Raw genomic sequence first — 8,054 nt, 5'->3', positions numbered from 1 at the left:
TCCCTGGGCTCTAGTGAAGCAAGTATCTCGTTAATCTAATTATTTTCTCTGTTCTTAGGTATGCAACTACCTTCAGTAGCTTTTGGATTTTCTCCATATACTGTCATTTAAATTCTTAGCTTGGTTTTCCATTTTTATCCAGGTCAAACCAATAGTTTGGCTATGTCAGGGCAGAAATCTTAAGAAAGACTCCTGTATTCTCTTGGGTTTTACATTTATGTCCCTGGCTTGGCAGTGAAAAAAACCTGGCAAAATCTTGATCCTGCTTCCAAGTTGCAAAACTACTTCTAGAATAGGCTGTCTGGTAGATTTGATGGGTTAAAGAAGTTCTGCATTGCCAAAAATTGAGAAAATGGAATAATTACCTCTTCAAACGTCCAAGCCCTCCAACAAAATGTCTTTGCTGGCTTTTCAACGGTATTCTGTAACACATTTTCTCAGAAAAGGTGTACTTTTATATAAAAAATCAACCTGAAAATCTTTCTGTAGATAGTATTAGAACGTATTTCATTTAAAGTCATCTGATTCTGCAATCTTTAATATGTTGTGGCATTCACAAAATCACAGGTTAATATGCTATCTCCGTAAATAAACAGGGAAGGATTTTGCTTTGTGGACAAGTCTTGAAATACACCTTCCTGTTTCAAGCCAGATATTGCAAGTTTCCTGAATGAAAAGAATTGCTCTTCTTAAATGCAGTTACTGTCCCTGACCCATAAGCAATCAAACTTAGAACAGCAAGTGTACAGACTGCCAGACAGTAATCTAGGGATTGGAAGTCCCCACAAGCCAGCTACTCATCGGTATCTGCCTATGTGCCTACTCTCACCTTGTGGTAAAAGTGACTTCACTGAGGGGTGATCTATTTACCACATTCTTCAGAGATTAAACCAGACGGTAATGCGTGGTAACACAGGCAATTAAGGGACAGCTGATGCATTGTAAATTCATACCCTACCTTAGCCCGCAGTAACTGGCAGATACCTTAATCTCTTTAATTTACGTTCCTGGTATTAATATGAGACCACACATGGCTTCTTCTCAGAAGACACGTAAGATAAAGACTAAGGCAAAACCAGATGTGATGTTATTGGTTGCTCTGCCAGTCATTGGGCCAGCTAGTTTAAAACGTGGGTTTTTTAGACATGGGAATTCCGATGCCAATGACACAGTCAACGTTGAGCGTAATGGTTTGGAATGTGAGAAAATTCTGCTATGTCTGTCTAACGTTGGGTGAAAACGCAGGGGTTTTTAAGGTGCTTTGTGGTTTTTGTGAAGAAATCAATAAATCAGGCACTCAGCTGTGATGCACTTCAGAAAGACAGCAGGCATTTTTTTGGACAAAAAGGGACTCAATATTTCATACAGCACTCACAGAATAATATAAGCTATAAGGGATTGGATATGAATGCTTGATTCTTTCAGTTTAACATGAAGAACAAAAATCTTCCTCTTTTTCCACTTAGATTATGTTGGATTGCATGCTACAGTGAATAATTCACTATTCCTACTCTAATAAGTCTTTAAAATTGAACTTCTGTTATCTGAAGTTATAATTTATTTTTGGAAAGAGTAACACTGGTGAATAAGACAACTTTTATTTGCAATCTGTTTTTCTAAGGCCTCTTGAAAGGGTTAGTTTACATTTTGGTATGGAAGGATTGGTACCGAGGCAAGAAACATGCCTGTATTGGTTAGCGGCTGGGTTACAGAAGTACTTGTAAACACTCTGTTCTCTTTACAGAAATTATAGAGATCATCTGCTGAAACCACTTTCAATATCTATATAGTAGTTTTCCTTTATATCACTCATTGATAGGTCAGATTAATTGCTAATTCAAACATATCCCAGTCATCTCCTCTGCACAATTTTCCTCTAATCTAGCTCAGTCCTTGATCTTTGCTGCTACTTTGTTCAACACTCAGGCCATCTTCAACAGGTTCAGTACTTTCTAAACATCCAGTGGCATTTCAGATATTAATGGCTTAAAGTTTCCAGCATAATTCTCCAAACAGTGTTAAGCTTGAAGGGTTCCTGACAGATTTCTCTATTTGGAAGGCAGCCCTTGAAGTGCTTTCTTGGTTGTACAGGGTCTTGCTTTTTGACAATCAAGATATTTAATTTGGTCGTAATTAAATTCCCTTCTTGCTACAGCAAACAGGCACAAGATTTTCAAAGCAGTTTTCATGCAAAGTCTACATAAGCATACGGTGGAGCACCCTTTGATTACATCACCGTAAGGAACTATTCACTGAGAATGAGGCTAAGTGCCAATGCCCTACTAAGGGATTACTGTAGCCAATAATCAAATTCTCCTAATACATATGAAACGGCTGGCAAAGGTAAGGTCAAAATCTCAACAACTTTACCTACCTGTGATCGTACTTCGGTTTTGAATGATTTAATGTCATCAACTTTAAGATAATTTGCTCACTTAGGACAATGGTTTTAAGGTCCTCTAAGGTGTCATAACCTGAATTTCAACCTTCCCAGGGCATAAGGTAATAAACCAGACAACTGGAGCGGTTTCTCCCCTAGATGGCATCAGAAATGTTCACTGTCATGATGACTCTCCTTCTTCTGTTCTTGTATTTTTCTCCCTGGGGACAAGTCTTGTGATGCACTCTAAGTATCAAATAACTGGTTTTTCTCATGTCTTTGCTTTTAAAAAGAAGTTTTGTCTTACCTCTGGGTACCTATTTCATGCACAGTGAAAACAAGCAAGACTACAGCAAGTAGGTCAGCCCTTCCAATGAGCCTGGAGTTACCTTGGCTCTGGGTAGCGTACCCCGCTGTCTCCACTGGCTTCTCCACATGTTCACCTAAGTACCACTATGTGGCTGTAATCTGGCTAGCTCAGTTAACCACAGCCTTAGTAACTGCAACAGTAGTTGGGGCTATAGAATGAATACAGAATACATTGGTTACTGGACCACATCATGCTGCCATGTCTTCACTGCTCTGTTACCTCTGCTTACTGGATTAAAACTGACTTGTGCATGTCTGTTCATGCTGCTCACCCAGTGGAAAGCAGGGTGGACAAAACCTTCTAATCTCTTTTTATCAGTACCATGTGTCTGGACATTTGCTAATTGCTAATTTCACCTCTCATGCCTTTGATTAAATCACGTTTGGTGATTGGTTCCTTTGTGCCATTAATCTATGGGTTCCTTTTTGAGTAACCTCCTTCCTTGAGAAACCTGGGAGGAGGTGTTGCTGCCATGAGTTAACACAAGTTCTGTTTGCTACCCAAGCCATGGTTCTTTTCCTAATTTTTTGCTGCTTTCATACCCCATCAGTTACAGAAGTGTGCAGCTCAGCATGCAAGACCTGATTCCCAAGGAAGTAACCTGATTTTTCATTATCAACCTTGCAAACCTGTCAGGACAGAACAGAAGAACTGGCTCTGTAAAAAGTCATGATAGTCTCTTAAGTTACAGCCAGATTCAGGTGGAGCAAGCGATCCTTTCCATCAGGCAGTAGTCTGTACCACGCTATATATTATAGGGTGTTCCTTAAAAAATGCTATTTGGGTATGAGAAGCAACAGTGGCAGCACAGAGGACCACGCAGGATAAGAGCATGGCTTCTCAGCTTGACAATTCTCAGCAGCATATAGGAGCCCACGTTGCCCTCTGTTGCTGCCCTCGGACTGCTTTCAATAACCAGGTTAGCTCATTTAAGATGAGCTAAAATTAAGAGCTCTAACGAGGATGTCCTGAGGTGGATCTTTTGGCTCTCATGCTGCTACTTACAGCTGTGATAAAAACCAGTTACGTATTTATTCCTGGTAGTAAGATCTTAAAATGCAGCTCACGTTTGGCAGGCTTAGATCAGTTTTTTCTTCTAAATACCTCCTGACGCTCTGTTCTGGGCAATCTGCCTAGTAACAACTTCCACTAGCTTTGCTTCATTGTATCATCCTGAATTGCATTTTCGGCTGGAAAAGTCAGTTCTTTTTGTGGGAAAACGTCATCCGATATCATTATTTTAGCTCTTTTTAATAACTTAGTATTGGGCACCAGACTTTTTCTTTCAGCTTAAATTTTCATTTCCTTCATGCTTTACAGAAACAGCATTTAAATAAATGTGTCTATTCTAAAATTTCCGTTTGCTTCTCTTTTGCTAAAGTTTAAAAATCTATTTTTTAATTCCAGCAATGGTAACAATCCCTGATATTTGAAATCTTACCATTCTTCACTGTTTACATAGTCTCATATTATGAAAATAAAAAAGCTCTTTGCTTCCATTTACTGGGAGGTATCCCAAATAGCCAAAGAAACATTCAGCTCCCTTAAATGATTATTTTTCAGTTCAGCAAAGTTTTCTTTTTTTCATTAAAAAGATGCAGGAAAATAAGCCTTAATTTAAAATCTATCACACTTCAAAAAGTTGTGTAGAAAATCTATGTTAATTTTCTTGATGCATTAAAAATCAAACCACAAACTTCAACTCAAGGGAACTACTGACTATTTTGAAGAAAATAAATTGAGAAAAACAATTTCACAGCAGAGAAAATGGAAAAAAAATCCCCAGTTTCTACACTCAGCATTTTGTGGAGAGTGTTGATGGGATTATTTGGCTGTATTGGTAATTAAAAAATAATCTACGTAATTTCAGCTTAAGCAGTATCCACAAGCAGGTATTTTTCTAAGACTGCAACAAACAATTTATATCTCAGGTTCTATCTTCCTCTCTGGCAAGATCTGATTAATCTCTATTTCCTATGTGATTACAAATAACAGGGTCCACTTTCTCAACAATACTGATGAACATAATTACAATGTGCCTCCAGAGAGTACTCAAGACATTAACATCAAGATGATGCAACACAAAGCTGACCTATCTGTATAGTACTAGAATCTTTCTTCTGTGTGTAATTTTAATTATCAGTCCAGCTGAATATTATAGTATGATACATTGTTACTTCTTGTCCAGCTTCACAAATCAAATTCATTCAATTTTGTCCCCATGTCATTTTTTGCCAAATGCCTGAATTTTTTAATGTCTTTCTGAACACTTTCCGATTTCAGAGAATCATAGAATCATAGAATGGTTTGGGTTGGAAGGGACCTTTAAAGGTCAGCTAGTCCAACCCCTCTGCAGTGAGCAGGGACATCTTCAGCTACATCAGGTTGCGCAGAGCCCCGTCCTACCTGACCTTGAATGTTTCCAGGGATGGAGCCTCCACCACCTCTCTGGGCAACCTGTTCCAGTGCTTCTCTACCCTCATTGTAAAAAATTTTTTCCTTACATCTGGTCTAAATCTACCCTCCTTTACTTTAAAACCATTACCCCTTGTCCTGTCACAACAGGCCTTGCTAAAGAGGTTGCCCCCATCCTTCCTGTAGTCCCCCTTTATGTACTGGAAGGCCTCAATAAGGTCTCCCTGCAGTCTTCTCTTCTCCAGGTGGAATGACCCCAACCATCTCAGCCTGTTCTCATAGGAGAGGCGTTCCAGCCCTCGGATCATTTTTGTGGCCCTGTTGGTTTTTTGTGACCCAATTTGTAAATAACTTTGTGATAATGTGGTAGTCAGGAGCCGCAGTTATGCTTTTGATGCAATCTGTCCAGGGCTGTTAAGAAAAAGAAGATAGGACAGTCTGAATCTGATCTCTTTGGTAATTTTGGCAGCAAAGGTATTCATGTCCCTGCCATCCTGGCTGAAATTACAGGCTGCTTTGTCAGCAGATCATTAATTTGTTATATAGCTGTGGTTTGTGTATGCTCACAGTTCATCTACCATATCAAAATCTCATTTTGAAATGAGCAGATGAATGCTTAGAGTCACTGGAGTCTTCCACTAATGCTAAGTGTGAGACAAATGTCAAACATTGCACTTTGTTAAAATTTGAGTTGTTTTCTCATTATGATTGGCAAAAAGAGTGAGAATTTTCATGGTAGAAATTAATTTATTCATTTCCAGGGGTATGAGATGATTTTGAGAGTAATTGGCCTGAATCTTTTGATCATACTGCTGAGAAGAGAGATGAACCAGTTTGGGAGACTCCCTTCATCTCACTGCCTGAGGTTACTTTCAGAGGTGGAAGAGTGCATCAAAAGAAATGTGTATTTGAGCTGCGCCATTTCTGTCGAGCATCCCACTTTCACTGGGATTAAAGAAGTATGTTGCATTCATTATCTGCGGTATGGAAGTAGTGACCTCCAATAAAAGAGGGAGAAAACAGGTAAGGGGTGAAAAACAAGACTCATGAGAACTCTGTCAGAATCCTTAATTGCTTAAAATGGCAATTGCTTTGGGGGGCAGTTATGACATACTTACATCCTTGTGTAACATCATCTATGCCTCCCTTGCAGCATTACTGATTGCCCACTTAGTCATTCTTTTTGAATGTTTCCAGGGGTTTTTTTATAATTCTGTTTTCTGTTCTGGTTCTATTCTCCTAAGGTTGTTCTATGTTGCTTCTATTCCAACTCTTCCCATTCACTTAGCAATTTCACTAATATTTTATTTACTTCCTTCTTAAGGTCATTAATAAAGAAGGGTCAGAAGTGAAATTTTTGTGGCATAATAACACATTGGATGCATTGATAATTCAGAGGGTGAAGTATTAATGATTGGCTACTTAAATAAATTTTGAACCCTACTTATAGTAATGAGGGAACACTACACTCCAGTACAAATATATTATTTATGCAATAATAATGATAAATGCATTTATATATTTGTAATAAATCTTTCATGTGACAAACTGCAATGATTACAAATCCATTATTGTCATAACTTTTCATACATAAGGAAGAAAAAAAAAGCAAAGCCCTATGCCTTAGCTAAAGGAAAATAAGGAGAGTTTATGACCTTTGGAAGAAGGGGCAGGCAACTCAGGAGGACTACAAGGATGTCGTGAGGTCATGCAGGGAGAAATTAGAATGGCCAAAGCCCAACTAGAACTTAAAAAAGACAATAAAAAATGCTTCTAGAAATTCTTCAACAACAAAAGGAGCGCTGAGGAGAATCTCCATCCTTTACTGGATGCAAGGGGAAACAAAGGATGAGGAAAAGGCTGAGGCGCTTAATGCTGCCTTTGCCTCAGTCTTTAATAGTCAGATCAGTTGTTCTCCAGGTACCCAGCCCCCTGAGCTGGAAGACAGGAACATGGAGCAGAATGAAGCCCCCATAATGCAAGGGGAAATGGTTAGTGACCAGCTACACCACCTGGATACACAGAAAGTCTATGGGGCCAGATGGGATCCACCCAAGGGTACTGAGGGAGCTGGAGGAAGTGCTCACCACGCCGCTTTCCATCATTTATGAGCAGTCCTGGATAACTGGGGAGGTGCCAGTTGACTGGAGGTTAGCAAATGTGATGCCCACGTACAGAAAGGGATGGAAGGAAGATCTGGGGACCTACAGGCCTGTCAGTCTGACCTCGGTGCTGGGCAAGGTTATGGAGCAGATCATCCTGAGTGCCATCACGTGACAGGTACAGGACAACCAGGTGATCAGACCCAGTCAGCACAGGTTTATGAAAGGCAAGTTCTGCTTGACTAACATGGTCTCCTTCTGTGACCAGGTGACCCGCTTAGTGGATGAGGGAAAGGCTGTGAATGTTGTCTACCTACCTAGACTTTAGTAAAGCCTTTGAGACCGTTTCCCACAGCATTCTCCCGGAGAAACTGGCTGCTCCTGGCTTGGATGGGTGTACTCTTTGCTGGGTAAAAAACTGACTGGATGGCTGGGCCCAAAGAGTTGCAGTGAATGGAGCTAAATCCAGCTGGCGGCCAGTCACAAGCGGTGCTCCCTAGGGCTTGGTTTTGGGGCCAGTTCTGTTTAATAACTTTATCAACAATATGGATGAGAGGGGATTGAGTTCACCCTCAGTAAGTTTGCAGATAACACAAAGTTGGACAGGAGTGTTGATCTGCTCAAGGTTAGGAAGGCTCTACAGGGGGATCTGGACAGGCTGGATCGATGGGCCAAGGTCAATTTTATGAGGATCAACAAGGCCAAGTGCCAGGTCCTGCACTTGGGTCACAAAAGCCCCATGCAATGTTACAGGCTTGGGGAAGAGCGTCTGGAAAGCTGCCCAGGG

The sequence above is a fragment of the Phalacrocorax carbo genome, chromosome 3 (genome assembly GCF_963921805.1).
Source record: "Phalacrocorax carbo chromosome 3, bPhaCar2.1, whole genome shotgun sequence".
NCBI lineage: Eukaryota > Metazoa > Chordata > Aves > Suliformes > Phalacrocoracidae > Phalacrocorax > Phalacrocorax carbo.
Note: the sequence above shows the minus strand (reverse complement) of the source record.